This window comes from Crinia signifera, chromosome 7 (assembly GCF_055691185.1).
Source record: "Crinia signifera chromosome 7, ASM5569118v1, whole genome shotgun sequence".
Classification (NCBI taxonomy): domain Eukaryota; kingdom Metazoa; phylum Chordata; class Amphibia; order Anura; family Myobatrachidae; genus Crinia; species Crinia signifera.
In genome coordinates this window covers 160,961,741-160,978,884 of record NC_139223.1, presented here as the reverse complement: position 1 = coordinate 160,978,884, position 17,144 = coordinate 160,961,741, and the positions used below count along the sequence as shown (strand labels likewise).

The window sequence follows — 17,144 nt, the reverse complement described above, 5'->3', positions numbered from 1 at the left end:
CCCCATAATGCAGTGCACCCCACCATGCAGTCTACCCCACCATGCAGTCTACCCCATAATGCAGTGTACCCCACCATGCAGTCTACCCCATAATGCAGTGTACCCCACCATGCAGTGCACCCCACCATGCAGTCTACCCCATAATGCAGTGCACCCCACCATGCAGTGTACCCCACCATGCAGTGCACCCCACAATGAAGTGCACCCCACCATGCAGTGTACCCCACCATGCAGTGCACCCCACCATGCAGTGTACCCCACCATGCAGTGCACCCCACAATGAAGTGTACCCCACCATGCAGTGTACCCCACCATGCAGTGCACCCCACAATGCAGTGTACCCCACCATGCAGTGCACCCCGCCATGCAGTGTACCCCACCATGCAGTGCACCCCACAATGCAGTGTACCCCACCATGCAGTGCACCCCGCCATGCAGTGTACCCCGCCATGCAGTGTACCCCGCCATGCAGTGCACCCCACCATGCAGTGCACCCCACCATGCAGTGCACCCCACCATGCAGTGCACCCCACCATGCAGTGCACCCCAATGTCACTAGTGCGGAGAACCCTGATACACCGACTACATGCCCAGGAATTCCTACATGGGGCCCATGCATGCCGGGGTGGGTATGCAGGGGATAGGTAGACACTCAATAGGTCGACACCACAAGGTCAACATGGACAAAAGGTCATTGCAAGTAAAAGGCAGACGTGATATTTCTGGACTTCTCTCATCTCAGTGGACGCGGATTGCGAAGGGTAAAGGACACTCCCCCACCCTCTATATATGTTACATCTACCCCCTGCAGCGCAGCATGGTACTGCCCATTTGTGGGCTTTATAGCTTTGCTAACAATGCTGAATCAGGCCCGAACAGCGGTCAGTGCCGAGGGGACGGGGTGCAAGTGGGCATAGAGCGATGATAAGTGGGCCGAGGGGACAACGAGGGGACCCGCCCATGGATACGGTGTCCATGTCCACTTACAATGACACCCCAAAAAATATATATACTGTCGATCATATGCAAGTCGACCGTTGTCATGTCAACCTACTTGTGTCGACATAATGATCCATACTCGAATAAGGGACACCCTCGCTTGCTCCACTCGAAGGGGCTTATTGTCCAGGGAGGATTCTGCGCTGAGCCACACTCCTTATAATGCCAATAACGGGAAAGTGGCGGCGGCTGCTCCGTAATAACGGGAAAGTGTCAGCGGCTGCTCCGTAATAACGGGAAAGTGTCAGCGGCTGCTCCGTAATAACGGGAAAGTGTCAGCGGCTGCTCCGTAATAACGGGAAAGTGACGGCTGCTGCTCCGTAATAACGGGAAAGTGACGGCAGCTGCTCCGTAATAACGGGAAATTGTCAGCGGCTGCTCCGTAATAACGGGAAAGTGTCAGCGGCTGCTCCGTAATAACGGGAAAGTGACGGCAGCTGCTCCGTAATAACGGGAAAGTGACGGCAGCTGCTCCGTAATAACGGGAAAGTGACAGCGGCTGATCCGTAATAACGGGAAAGTGACAGCGGCTGATCCGTAATAACGGGAAAGTGACGGCAGCTGCTCCGTAATAACGGGAAAGTGACGGCTGCTGCTCCGTAATAACGGGAAAGTGACGGCTGCTGCTCCGTAATAACGGGAAAGTGACAGCGGCTGATCCGTAATAACGGGAAAGTGACGGCGGCTGCTCCGTAATAACGGGAAAGTGACGGCAGCTGCTCCGTAATAACGGGAAAGTGTCAGCGGATGCTCCGTAATAACGGGAAAGTGACGCAGCTGCTCCGTAATAACGAGAAAGTGACGGCGGCTGATCCGTAATAACGAGAAAGTGACGGCTTTATCTAATCAGCTGTTTTACATTTCCCTTAGGGTGGGATGTACTAAGGGGAAAATGCGGTAAAACCCCTGTTTTACCGCATTTTCCTATGTACTATTACCCGGCCGCACCGATATCGCCGGGCAGGGTATCGCCACCTTTGGGTGGCGATACTCTATAGAAGCCTATGGGCTTCTTTTCGCCGCCCGCCGCAACCCTGCCAACCCCTCCTCCCATGGGCTTACCTTCTTACAGGTCCTCCTGGACCCCGGAAGGTAAGCCCTTCCTCCCCCTAGCAATTCAGCTGGACGTCCTTCCAGCTGAAGGGGGGGAGGAGGCACCGGGGACAGCTACGCTGAGCTGTCCCGGCTGCAGGGGAGAAGCAGGCTCCCAGGAGGTGACCGAGACCCCCCCGCAGACCACATTACAGGTATTACAAGAACTGTAGAGGTCACATGATGGGGAAATCAGCTGCTCTGGGACAACGATACAATTCAGCTTATTCCTAATTCTGTGACCGGCCAATTCCACCTTCCTCTCCAGCTATGACTGTGCAAGGGACAGAAGGCCCAGAACAGCTGGTCAAAAAGAGGAATACTCCCTGGATGACCTAGGGTCCATCTTTAGAAACATGACCAACATTGTCTCCAAACCCTCTTAGATCTCCGGCCTGTGCCTGGATGCCTTACCTAAATATGGACACTATTGACTCCAGTTAATTTGCTTGATGACAGGAACCTGTCAGGACTTAAACTCTAGATATTACTGTGAAATTAGGTCCCGTTTATCGATGATCTCCACCTTAGTTTGTCACAGGAGTGATAAGATGCAGGGGTATGACCAGTTCTCCCGCAACTTCCTAATTCACTACAAGTTATATTAAACAATGCTGCTATACCGGGACACAAGCTGTAGTACTGTGACTGCTCGGTGACAGAAATGTGCCTGCTTGTACACATCCGGTGCCTGCTTGCAGTCACTTCTCCGGTCTGTGCATCCTCTAAGACAGACATGACATGGAGGGCTATAAGCTTTGCCCATGACTCGAGGGCTCACAAGCAGTAAAATGTAGTGGTCTTTACCATCTGGACCTCAGGTTGCTGTACAGTGCACTAATTCTATAGATGAAATAGAAAATCAAAGTCTGGCGCTGGTTATAGACTCGAGCTGGGTCACTCACCGATTGAATGCTGCTGTTAAAGACAGCATTGGAGGGCGTCAGATCTGACTTTTTTAAAGTTGAATCTGTTTTGTCGGAAACGGACGCAGAATGCTGAATTCACGGCTGTTTTCCAAAAATCTGCAACCGTTTTTGACAATGTGCGTACTTTCTGACACTCGATACATTGAATACCAACTGTCTATGTGCTGTCAGATCAGACGACTGTCGGAATACAATATCTGTCAAAAAGGAAATTATTTTATGGAGAAAAGTATTGAAGATCCGGATCATGTGACTGATACACGCGAGGCGCATATAGAATTGCGTATTGTGGACTAAAACTGAAATGAATATGTTTTGTATGTGTGCGAAGGACCCTGCTCACTTAACCAGCAGATCAACACCGCACTCACTTCCGGTAGCCATGGTGACTGTGCTAGCCAGCCGCGTGCTCCCCATGCAATTGAGAAACTTCAGGGTAAATTGACATAGATTTGTGTTTCAGCCAGATTTAAACTCAGCTGGTTACAAACGAACATGGTGGCATTTTTTATTTTTTATTATATTCTGGTATTGTACCAAGCTCGCGTGTTGGCTAGATTCATGTATTCAATCTTGTAGTTACCCTCAATTAACCTTGTGGTTTTTCTGTAAACCACTGGTTCCCGCCCATAGACTTCTATGGGGTTTATTTTTCCAATGAGAAGTGTGGGCAGGAGGAGAATGACAGTACAGCACAATAAAGTGTTACTATGTGGCACTCCATGTTTGGCTGGTGGGTCCCCAAGTGACGGATGTCAAGTGAATCCATGAGTATACACATGGATTATGTTATGTGCGTCTGGATCGCCTTGTGTTTTTTTTTAACCCCTCGGATGCCTACACGGACCGTAGAGGACCGATCTCTACTGGATTGGGTGAGTATGTTACTTTTCTACTGGAGAAGAGGACATGAACAGCTACAGGAGATTTAGTTAAGTCTGTGTAAGTGTCATTACAGCAATGCTCATCGTGGCTGCGACAATCACATATCTGTGGCTTTTGGTGGCCCTGTCCCCACGCATCTGTGTCTATTTTACTCCTGCGTCTCAGAGAAACAAATGGATTGGTGATGGTGCAGTGTAGCAAGTCTGAGCCACAGGTGTGAATTTGATGCACCAAACTGGCAAGGACGGCCATATCGCAGCAATGATAACCACGGCTATATCTGTTTTATGTGAGTGTGGCTGGATTGTGTAAGTTTTATTAAAGTTATTCTTTCATGGTGTCTTTACTGTAATATTTTTTTACTGGTGGAACTAAAAAGTACCAGCAGGCCATCTAATGTCCTGCATGCTGGTACTTGTGGTTCTCTAATTACCAACATACAGGGGAGACTTGCTGGGGCCTGTAATTTTACATGGCAACAGTTTCACTTTTCATTTTTTCAAATTAAATCTCCCCTTGGAAGTAAATTTAAAGGGGAACCTGGCACGATTTTTCCCCTGTATTTTTAGAACTAGGACTGGCTCAGAGAGCCCGGGGCTGGTCACACTTAGGAAGGGAGACTCCGTGCAGATTGTTTTGCATATATTTAACTTTTTCCATTCACTTTTACACAGCACTAATCTGACTAATCTGTGCACGGTGATGCAGTTACAATCCCGGCGGTCGGGATCCCGGCGTTCAGAATCCCGACGCCGGAATCCCGACACATTCTCCCTCCGTGGGTGTCCACGACACCCCTGGAGGGAGAATAAATTAGTGTGCCGAGCGTAGAGAGGCACCGGGCCCGCTGCGTGGCGAGCACAGCGAGCCTGCAAGGGGGGACGATCCACGTCCCCCCCTTGTCGGCATTTCGGCTGTCGGGATTCCGGCGTCGGGATTCTGAACGCCGGGATGCCGACCGCCAGGATTCAATACTGAATCCTGTGCACGCTTCCCCAACAAACCCCAGCCAAAGGGCGGTCTAGTTGAATAGTGCATTTCCAGATGAAGTCACAACAGAGTTTGTAGAAACGAATCTTGGTAAATTCCCGTGTTGTAGTGGTGTCTATGGAAAGTCCCGTGGAGACTGGCCGACGGTGCATTGAGTCGTACAGTACATGTGTGTTCAGATTTTTATGTCGATCTGAACTAACTCTGCCGGGTTTTGTGTTTAGTAAATTACCGAGATGCATTTTACGTCCGAGAACTCGGATGTACTTGAATGATAGTAAATTTAGCGCATACTGCCCAGGGTGACAGCCATTTATTACACCCATGCAGCTGTTACCACCGATTAGCCTACGCTGTGAGACAATTTCCTGGGGGCTATAATATTTACCAGCGCAAACACAATTCCAACACGGTTATCGCAATGTGGCAGCATTTTATTAAAGTCTGGTGAGCGTTATATAGCCAAGGTAGACTATATAAGGGAAATAAGGAAATAATATATCTTCTGTATACAATGGGCCTGATTCAAATTTGATCGCTGTTGTACAAATTTGCAATCCATTAGATTATCGCATGACTGCGCGTGTGTCCGGATCGTAGAGCGTACGATGGAGCCCAAATAGCGTAAAAATACTTTATGGATCTAATCGCAATCCCCTCGCAATTTCACTGACAAGAAGCCGGAGTTTGTGCGTGGTAACTGTCCATTTTCTGGGCGTGTCAGGAAAAAGTGTGCCCAGGCGGTTTTTAGGGTGAGTTTGCAGATGAACAATCAGGTCTGAATTAGGCCCTTTCTCTCGGTCTAAGTGTCATATTCTACGTCGCACTGGTGATGTCGGACGCAGTGAAGAGATTTTTCTTGTGCCAAATGCAACTATGTCGCACTGTGCCAGATCGCGTACGTACTGTGCATAGTCAGAGGTGCGTTCGATCTACAATAGCTGAACTTATCTGTATGATTTATGGAACATGTACAAATAATAAAACCTCCCTCACTAACTGGGGAGATGAGCGCTGTAACTGGGGAGATGAGTGCTGTAACTGGGGAGATGAGCGCTGTAACTGGGGAGATGAGCGCTGTAACTGGGGAGATGAGCGCTGTAACTGGGGAGATGAGCGCTGTAACTGGGGAGATGAGCGCTGTAACTGGGGAGATGAGCGCTGTGACTGGGGAGATGAACGCTGTGACTGGGGAGATGAACGCTGTGACTGGGGAGATGAACGCTGTGACTGGGGAGATGAACGCTGTAACTGGGGAGATGAGCGCTGTAACTGGGGAGATGAACGCTGTAACTGGGGAGATAAACGCTGTAACTGGGGGATGAGCGCTGTAACTGGGGAGATGAACCTTGACTACTGCAACATCCTTCTCTCTGGGCTACCTCTCACCCGCCTCGCACCTCTCCAATCCATTCTTAACGCTGCTGCTAGGCTCATCTTCCTCTCCCGCCGCTCTACCTCCGCCTCCCCCCTCTGTTTATCTCTTCACTGGCTCCCCATTCCTTTCCGAGTTCTCTTTAAACTCCTCACCACCACCTACAAGGCTCTCTCCTCCTCCACAGCTCCCTACCTCTCTTCACTGATCTCTATCCACACTCCCTCCCGTCCTCTTCGCTCCATCGCTGACCGCCGACTGACCTCTCACCTAATCACCTCCTCCCACTCCCGTGTCCAAGATTTCTCTCGCGCTGCCCCCCTGCACTGGAACAACCTCCCGCCACCCATCAGGCTATCTGATTCCCTTACCTCCTTCAAGCGCTCCCTCAAAACCCACTTTTTTCGACTAGCCTATCCCTCCTCCTAACCTCTTTTGATCCTCCTATCCTGCCTCCGTTCCCCTCCGTTCCTACTTATCCTATTGTATTTCGTTCGTCCACCCACCTATTTTTAGTATGTTAACTCTTATGAGCAGGGCCCTCCTTCCTCATGTACTCACCCTACCTCATTACCTCACCTGTGCTCCTGTCCTGTTCTTCCCTTCCTCTACTTCATCTTCGGTCTCCTTGACTATTTTGACACCTACTTCTGAACTGATGCTGATTTTAGTTCTACCAGCTATACCCCTATTTATACTGTATCTTTCTACACACCCTGTACGTTACCTTGTAGTTTTTTTTTTTTTTTTGTTTGCTATGTACGGCGCTGCGGACACTTTGTGGCGCCTTATAAATAAACGTACTACTACTACTACTATGAACGCTGTAACTGGGGAGATGAGCGCTGTGACTGGGGAGATGAGCGCTGTGACTGGGGAGATGAGCGCTGTGACTGGGGAGATGAGCGCTGTGACTGGGGAGATGCACGCTGTGACTGGGGAGATGAACGCTGTAACTGGGGAGATGAACGCTGTAACTGGGGAGATGAACGCTGTAACTGGGGAGATGAACGCTGTAACTGGGGAGATGAACGCTGTAACTGGGGACATGCGCGCTGTAACTGGGGAGATGAGCGCTGTAACTGGGGACATGCACGCTGTAACTAGGGGGATGAGCGCTGTAACTGGGGAGATGAACGCTGTAACTGGGGAGATGAGCGCTGTAACTGGGGAGATGAGCGCTGTAACTGGGGAGATGAACGCTGTAACTAGGGGGATGAGCGCTGTAACTGGGGAGATGAGCGCTGTAACTGGGGAGATGAGCGCTGTAACTGGGGACATGCGCGCTGTAACTGGGGAGATGAGCGCTGTAACTGGGGACATGCACGCTGTAACTAGGGGGATGAGCGCTGTAACTGGGGAGATGAACGCTGTAACTGGGGAGATGAGCGCTGTGACTGGGGAGATGAGCGCTGTGACTGGGGAGATGCGCGCTGTGACTGGGGAGATGCGCGCTGTGACTGGGGAGATGAATGCTGTAACTGGGGAGATGAATGCTGTAACTGGGGAGATGAATGCTGTAACTGGGGAGATGAACGCTGTGACTGGGGAGATGAGCGCTGTGACTGGGGAGATGAGCGCTGTGACTGGGGAGATGCGCGCTGTGACTGGGGAGATGCGCGCTGTGACTGGGGAGATGAATGCTGTGACTGGGGAGATGAATGCTGTGACTGGGGAGATGAATGCTGTGACTGGGGAGATGCGCGCTGTGACTGGGGAGATGCGCGCTGTGACTGGGGAGATGAATGCTGTAACTGGGGAGATGAATGCTGTAACTGGGGAGATGAATGCTGTAACTGGGGAGATGAACGCTGTAACTGGGGAGATGAGCGCTGTAACTGGGGAGATGAGCGCTGTAACTGGGGAGATGAACGCTGTAACTAGGGGGATGAGCGCTGTAACTGGGGAGATGAGCGCTGTAACTGGGGAGATGAGCGCTGTAACTGGGGACATGCGCGCTGTAACTGGGGAGATGAGCGCTGTAACTGGGGACATGCACGCTGTAACTAGGGGGATGAGCGCTGTAACTGGGGAGATGAACGCTGTAACTGGGGAGATGAGCGCTGTGACTGGGGAGATGAGCGCTGTGACTGGGGAGATGCGCGCTGTGACTGGGGAGATGCGCGCTGTGACTGGGGAGATGAATGCTGTGACTGGGGAGATGAATGCTGTAACTGGGGAGATGAATGCTGTAACTGGGGAGATGAACGCTGTGACTGGGGAGATGAGCGCTGTGACTGGGGAGATGAGCGCTGTGACTGGGGAGATGCGCGCTGTGACTGGGGAGATGCGCGCTGTGACTGGGGAGATGAATGCTGTGACTGGGGAGATGAATGCTGTGACTGGGGAGATGAATGCTGTGACTGGGGAGATGCGCGCTGTGACTGGGGAGATGCGCGCTGTGACTGGGGAGATGAATGCTGTAACTGGGGAGATGAATGCTGTAACTGGGGAGATGAATGCTGTAACTGGGGAGATGAACGCTGTAACTGGGGAGATGAGCGCTGTGACTGGGGAGATGCGCGCTGTGACTGGGGAGATGCGCGCTGTGACTGGGGAGATGCGCGCTGTGACTGGGGAGATGCGCGCTGTGACTGGGGAGATGAATGCTGTGACTGGGGAGATGAATGCTGTAACTGGGGAGATGAATGCTGTAACTGGGGAGATAAACGCTGTAACTGGGGAGATGAGCGCTGTAACTGGGGAGATGAACGCTGTAACTAGGGGGATGAGCGCTGTAACTGGGGAGATGAGCGCTGTGACTGGGGAGATGAGCGCTGTGACTGGGGAGATGCGCGCTGTGACTGGGGAGATGCGCGCTGTGACTGGGGAGATGCGCGCTGTGACTGGGGAGATGCGCGCTGTGACTGGGGAGATGAATGCTGTGACTGGGGAGATGAATGCTGTAACTGGGGAGATGAACGCTGTAACTGGGGAGATGAACGCTGTAACTGGGGAGATGAGCGCTGTAACTGGGGAGATGAGCGCTGTGACTGGGGAGATGAGCGCTGTGACTGGGGAGATGAACGCTGTGACTGGGGAGATGAGCGCTGTGACTGGGGAGATGCGCGCTGTGACTGGGGAGATGCGCGCTGTGACTGGGGAGATGAATGCTGTGACTGGGGAGATGAATGCTGTAACTGGGGAGATGAATGCTGTAACTGGGGAGATAAACGCTGTAACTGGGGAGATGAGCGCTGTAACTGGGGAGATGAACGCTGTGACTGGGGGGATGAGCGCTGTGACTGGGGAGATGCGCGCTGTGACTGGGGAGATGCGCGCTGTGACTGGGGAGATGCGCGCTGTGACTGGGGAGATGCGCGCTGTGACTGGGGAGATGAATGCTGTGACTGGGGAGATGAATGCTGTGACTGGGGAGATGAATGCTGTGACTGGGGAGATGAACGCTGTAACTGGGGAGATGAACGCTGTAACTGGGGAGATGAACGCTGTAACTGGGGAGATGAACGCTGTAACTGGGGAGATGAGCGCTGTAACTGGGGAGATGAGCGCTGTAACTGGGGAGATGAGCGCTGTAACTGGGGAGATGAGCGCTGTAACTGGGGAGATGAGCGCTGTAACTGGGGAGATGAGCGCTGTGACTGGGGAGATGAGCGCTGTGACTGGGGAGATGAACGCTGTGACTGGGGAGATGAGCGCTGTGACTGGGGAGATGAGCGCTGTGACTGGGGAGATGAGCGCTGTGACTGGGGAGATGCACGCTGTGACTGGGGAGATGAACGCTGTGACTGGGGAGATGAGCGCTGTAACTGGGGAGATGAGCGCTGTAACTGGGGAGATGAACGCTGTAACTGGGGAGATGAACGCTGTAACTGGGGAGATGAACGCTGTAACTGGAGACATGCACGCATACACTGTAACTGGGAACACATATGCTGTAACTGGGGACATGAACACTGTAACTGGGGACACGAACGCTGTATCTGGGGACACGAATGCATATGCTGTAACTGGAAACACATACACTGTAACTGGGGGCACGAACGCTGTAACTGGGGACATGCACGCATACGCTGTAACTGGGAACACGTAAGCTGTAACTGGGGACATGAACACTGTAACTGGGGACACGAATGCATATGCTGTAACTGGAAACACATACACTGTAACTGGAGGCACGAACGCTGTAACTGGGGACATGCACACATATGCTGTAACTGGAAACACGTACGCTGTAACTGGGGAGATGAAAGCTGTAACTGGGGACATGCACGCATACGCTGTAACTGGGAACACGTACGCTGTAACTGCGGACACGCACACACAAACGCTGTAACTGGGGACATGCACATGTACACTGTAACGGGAAGCGGTCATCTATTAGAATGAACTTAGGTCTACAGTCATTATTTCGACCCCACTAGGTCGACTGGCAGGAAGGTCGACCTGACTTAAGGTCGACATGGGCTCAAGGTCGACATGACTTAAGGTTGAATTTGCATAAAGGTCGACATGAGGAAGGTCGACTGTTCATACAGTCGACATGGGGTTTTTCACTATTTGAGCCAACATGTGCCGACAGGCGGTATTTCATGCCCTACCATCCACTAGGGCGTGGAGGAGGTTATTAAAGCTGTGGCGAGCGAAGCGAGCCACCGTACCCGAAGCATTGCGAGCAAAGCGAGCGATGCGAGGGTCTGATTCTCATTGCCAACTGTGTCGACATTTGGATAAAAAAACAGTGAAAAACCCATGTCGACCTTATGACCAGTCGACCTTCCTCATGTCAACTTTATGCAAATTCGACCTTAAGTCATGTCGACCTTGGCCCATGTCGACCTTAAATCAGGTCGACCTTCCTGCCAGTCGACCTAATGGGGTCGACCTAATTACTGTAGACCTAAGTTCATTCTGACAGATGTACCGATTCCACTGTAACTGGGGACATGCACATGTACGCTGTAACTGGGGACACGCTCACACAAACGCTGTAACTGGGGACATGCACATGTACGCTGTAACTGGGGACACGCTCACACAAACGCTGTAACTGGGGACATGCACATGTACACTGTAACTTGGGACACGCACACACAAACACTGTAACAGGGGACACACACGTATGCTGTAACTGGGGACATGCACATGTACGCTGTAACTGGGGACACGCACACACAAACACTGTAACAGGGGACACGCACATGTATGCTGTAACTGGGGACATGCACAATGTAACTGGGGACACGAACGCTGTAACTGGGGACATGCACGCATATGCTGTAACTGGGAACACGTATGCTGTAACTGCTGACATGCACACACGAACGCTGTAACTGGGGACATGCACATGTACGCTGTAACTGGGGACATGCACATGTACGCTGTTACAAGGGACATGCACGATGTAACTGGGGACATGCATGCTGTAACTGGGGAGATGAAAGCGGTAACTGGGGAAACGAACCCTGTAACTAGGGACATGCACACACGAACGCTGTAACTGGGGACATGCACATGTATGCTGTAACTGGGAACACGTACGCTGCAACTGGGGAGACGCACATGTATGCTGTAACTGGGGACACGCACACGTACGCTGTAACTGGGGAGACGCACGCGTATGCTGTAACTGGGGAGATGCGCACATGTACGCTGTAACTGGAGAGGTGCACACACGTACGCTGTAACTTGGGAGATGCACACACATACGCTGTAACTGGGGATACGCACATGTACGCTGTAACTGGGGAGATGCACACGTACGCTGCAACTGGGGAGATGCACACATGTACGCTGTAACTGGGGAGATGCACACGTACGCTGTAACTGGGGGGACACACACGTACACTGTAACTGGGGACACGCACACATACGCTGTAACTGGGGACACATACACATACGCTGTAACTGGGGACACGCACACATACGCTGTAACTTGGGAGATGCACACACGTACGCTGTAACTGGGGACACGCACATGTACGCTGTAACTGGGGAGATGCGCACACATGAACACTGTAACTGGGGAGATGCACACACGTACGCTGTAACTGGGGACACGCACATGTACGCTGTAACTGGGGAGATGCACACATGTACGCTGTAACTGGGGAGACGCACGCGTACGCTGTAACTGGGGACACACACACGTAAGCTGTAACTGGGGACACTCACGCGTACACTGTAATTGGGAAGACACACGCGTACACTGTAACTGGGAAGACGCACGCGTACACTGTAACTGGGAAGACGCACGCGTACGCTCTGTGCACTGCAGTAAGTACACAACAGGAACGGTCATACAAGAAGGATAATAAGTACTCGCACCCTTGTGCCCTGACACCTGTTACTAAGAAGTCACCATGTAAGACGCGTCTGTTAGCTATAAGCTCATGTCAACACGCTGGAATTACTATTCATGGTTGTAATGTCACCCGGAGAACCAGGGAAATTCAGACATCTAATCCAGGCTCTGAACAAATAGAAATACAAGGAGGGTAACGCTCTCAGGGACAGAGGCCTCGTGCAGACATGCACTTCAGTTACACGAAGAGAGGCATGCACACCTCCCACCTACAGGACGGGGAGACTGGAGAATAAGGTCTTCTGTGCCGCAGCACTGCCATCGTTCCACACCACCATCCCTCCATACCGCCATTCCTATGCAACGCCGTCCCTGCACACTGCTGTCCCTCCCTCACCATTCCTCTGCATCAACATCCCTCCACACCACCATCTCTCCGCACCACTGTCCCACCACACAGCCATCCCTCCACACCGCCATTGCACACTGACATTCTTCCATACTGCCATATCCCTCTGCGCTACCATCCCTCATCACCGCCGCCCCTGCGCAGCGCCCTTGTATAGGCAGCAGAGAGGCCTCTAGCAGCTGTAACCTTCTCATTTAAATCACTCTGCTTTGTTACACCCAGTAGGGGGGCGATAAGAACGGGTGCCCGCCCACTACCTATCTTTCCGTGATGGAAGACACCCACAATTCTTTGAGACGTCACCTGGCTTTATTTTTACATATATGGCGCCACAAAGGGTTGGCAGCGCCATATGAAGTACATGAGCCGAAACAGCACAAGCAAAACACAAAAGTGCAGTAGAATGACACCGTGGCCTATTTCTTGTCTGTACGCAATGGGCCTAGGAAGCTGCGTTTTTATAGGTTACAAAACTGATAATTGCCGCCCAGGTGGGAAGATAGACATCCCCTGGAGCCACTGCAAAGTCCTCTGTAACGACATACACATACACTGCATTCGCGCAATAACGGGGAATATTACTAATGCGACACAGCCTGTCCGCGGCAGTAGCGATGCTGCAACCATGTATATGACGCACAGCTCAGAGACGGGCCGCACTTTTGCCGACACTCCCACGTTATCTGCCCGTGAGAGATCCCATCCTGTCAATCATGGTGTATAATGGTTTTTTAGAAAAAAAAGAGAAAAGGGACTGCTGTATGAGCAGTCCCTTTTCTCTTTTTTTCTAAAAAACCATTGTATACCTGACTGCTAGGAACAGCACCCCCTCTACTGATTGGATGATCTGGGGCCTTGTCACAAAAAAATAAATATTATATTTATTCGGTGTGCAGATGTGCAAACTAGCTCCCTAGTGGAGCCAATACCACAATCATGGGGTATAAAATGTCAGTCTGAGAACAAATGGAAAGGTACCTTGGGGATCGCACAGGAATATTTGGTCCATCGCAAAAGCATTGGCATTGCATACACATGAATTAGGCCCATTGTGTCGCTGTAAGACCTGGCAGACACGCTATATAACCAATGCTGCAGTGCACACATCATACCCAGGAATGCAGCATCGGCGGAATGGAAAGGTTTGGTGTCACTGTTTCATTGTATTCCCTGGAGCCCAGCAGAGCTATTCAATTGTAGTTCCGTTTAGGCTGGATCGGCTGGCCACACTAGCATGTCAGTTTACACCCCCCGGGGTGATGAGCTAATTGTATAAGGGAGGAAAAAGCAGGAGGTACAAGGGTCCTGATTCTGAGAGCTGACAATATTTTCCAATTCAGTCCAGCTGTCACACTGGATATACTGGATATATTGTTAATCATTCCTAGTTTACCATAGCCAATACCATGGATCAATTCCCCGTCAGGGACAATTCTAGACTGAGATGCAGGCCAGGGTTTCAGTATTCCCAATGCTGATGCCATACAGCGATGAGCAGGGTAACAGGCTGATTAATGCACTGATCAGCAATAGGATACAGGAACACAATGACTAAGCTGCCTGTAAGACACTTGGATTCCATCAGTCTGTAATGGGCAGTAAGTGCGGTCACCGCGCTCGTCATCATATCACTGACAGCTACTGTCCGGCTCAAGCGCAGTCTGATAGGCCTCTAATGGCCGTTATCCTGTAGCTGTATACTGGGACTGACGGGCGAGTGTGATGGATGTACAGGGGGACGTCAGATATGGCAGTGCTCTGGCAGGAGCGCAGCGCACACATGCGCTATATGAATAAGCCCTTATGAAAGCGGAGACACGACACAAGCGCACATGTAATTACTGGGGTGTCTCCCAGTAATGGGGGTACGTGCAATTATGGAAATATCAGCAATTGATAACAATTGATAACAATTGATATTGATAATGACAAAATCAGGATACGACCAATGTTCAATGACCTCTGCAGCAGCCAAATGCAATGTTACAATCACCCATATAATACGAGAGAACATGTATCCCTCTGATAGCGTGTAACGTAGCAAGCTGGCGTATAAATGGCAGACAGGAGCATCGCGTGATGAGTGCAACAACGTTACATTCGCAACAACGTTACATTCGCAACAACGTTACATTCGCAACAACGTTACATTCGCAATGCTGCAAATAACTGAATTTTTTTTTCATTCGAATGAATCAATTTTAATAACCAGAACAAGAGCCCCCGATAAGGGGATGCCTTTACCATGTTGGCGGTCAGCATGCCAGCTGTCAAAATCCTGACTGGCGCCCGCAACACGTACGCCAGTCAGAGCACTGGAGATGCCGACACCGGAATCTGACCGACAGCCGTTAAGCTGAAGGGGGGGGGGGAGAGGACACGGCATCCTCACCACTGATCTTGCCTATGTATTCCCCAATAAGAGCCTGTCCCAGCGATCCGGGGTGCCGGATGACTCACCGACAGTGGATTCCAACAGTAATTTCTCCTGATTTATACAGGTTATTTCCCTTGTCGGGGTCCACACCCTCTATAGAGGGATAATAGAATAGGCTTGAGGCTAGAATACACACACGCCCCGGCATTGTTTCACTTCCGGACCTCCTACAGCCCACCAGAGAGAAATCTAAGATCACCAGGGCTGCCCCATTGCAGTCATCTGAAGATGACGTTCAGTACTGACCCTATACAAAAGTATGAGGATGGCGGCTGGTGGTGCCGGTCGGCCATTATATCCTGACTTCCCAATTAATCCATGTAAGGGACGAGTAATTCATTTTACATTTTAAAGGCCGAATTTATGAATTAATACAACAAACTTCAATGAACTTGGTAGAAAACAAACACAACAAAAGAATAACAATGCCGACACAAACCCTGGTGATGAAGCCGCAGATGTAGGACGGAGGCCCTGCCGGCAGGGTACGAGGCAGGGGCGTAACTACCATAGGTGCAAGGGGTGCAGCTGCTATGGGGCCCAGAGCTGAAGGGGGCCCATCTTTGCTGTCAAACTAATATGTTTTGCATACATTTATCACCATCAGTTGATATATAAGGGGCCCTTACAAACTTTTGCTATGGGGCCCACGAATATCTAGTTACGCCTCTGGTACGAGGGTTATGGTGCCGTAGGCGCAGATTGTTATTACTATATTATTTACTATTGGAAGTCAGAGTATCTCCTCAAATGAAACAGATACAAGGTGACAATCTAATTACATGCGACGCACTATCAGACGATATAATCAGCCCAGTATCGCTATTTATGGCCAATGGTCATTATCGTGGCTCCAAGCGTCAGTTTCATGCGGTTATGCCCACTAAGTGGCGGTCTCTTACGGGGGAGCGCGCCGCATTGCGGATAGCCCCCGGTGAAGCTATTATCAGTGGTACATTACCGCTGCTAATAGGATACCCCCAAGAACAGCAACATAATAACAGCTATGTATATATGTGTATACATCTGATAGGTGCACAGACCCTGCCCTAAAACACCGGGGCATGCCCCCAAATGCCGACTTCCTGTCAGTCACTGTGCATCAGTATTTCATTGCTGGACAGTGTCACGCACACGCATCGCAGCCCATCGACCGAATCAGGCCCTATATCCCCACCTTATATGAGCGTTGGGCAATAAACAAGAGACTTCTTTTATATTTGGTGATAACCGCTGCCGGGCAATAGGAACATATAATAACAATACATAATAAGAAAGATATTATATGCGATAGTACCATGGCGGTTTGTGGCCTCATAATCAGACCCGTTTGCTTTCTCACAGAACACAATGTTACAGCGAGAGGATTCCCTGCAGTGTGTACAATAAGGAGCAAATGGGGGGAACCCACACGTTCCTGTGACTAAAATAACATTCTCCCTATTGTGATGCTAATCGCGGCTCGTGTGTAGGAAACGTTTTACGTGGTCTTGTTCTGTGTGATGTGAGAGCAGGAGAACAGACAGAATGGTTCAATCCCCTGCACTGTGACGCTTTGCTCTTACCGGTTACATTATCCCCTGTACTGTGACGCTTTGCTCTCGGTTACATTATCCCCTGCACTGTGACGCTTTGCTCTTACCGGTTACATTATCCCCTGCACTGTGACGCTTTGCTCTCGGTGACATTATCCCCTGCACTGTGACGCTTTGCTCTCGGTTACATTATCCCCTGCACTGTGACGCTTTGCTCTTACCGGTTAC

At 50.8% G+C, this 17,144-nt stretch overlaps 1 protein-coding gene across 6 annotated transcripts in view; it reads right to left on the bottom strand.

The window, feature by feature from the left end:
- The window catches only part of ADAM23 (ADAM metallopeptidase domain 23), a 211,749-nt gene that overhangs the window by 173,448 nt on the left and 21,157 nt on the right, over positions 1–17,144 (bottom strand). The gene's annotated exons all lie outside the window — the stretch shown is intronic.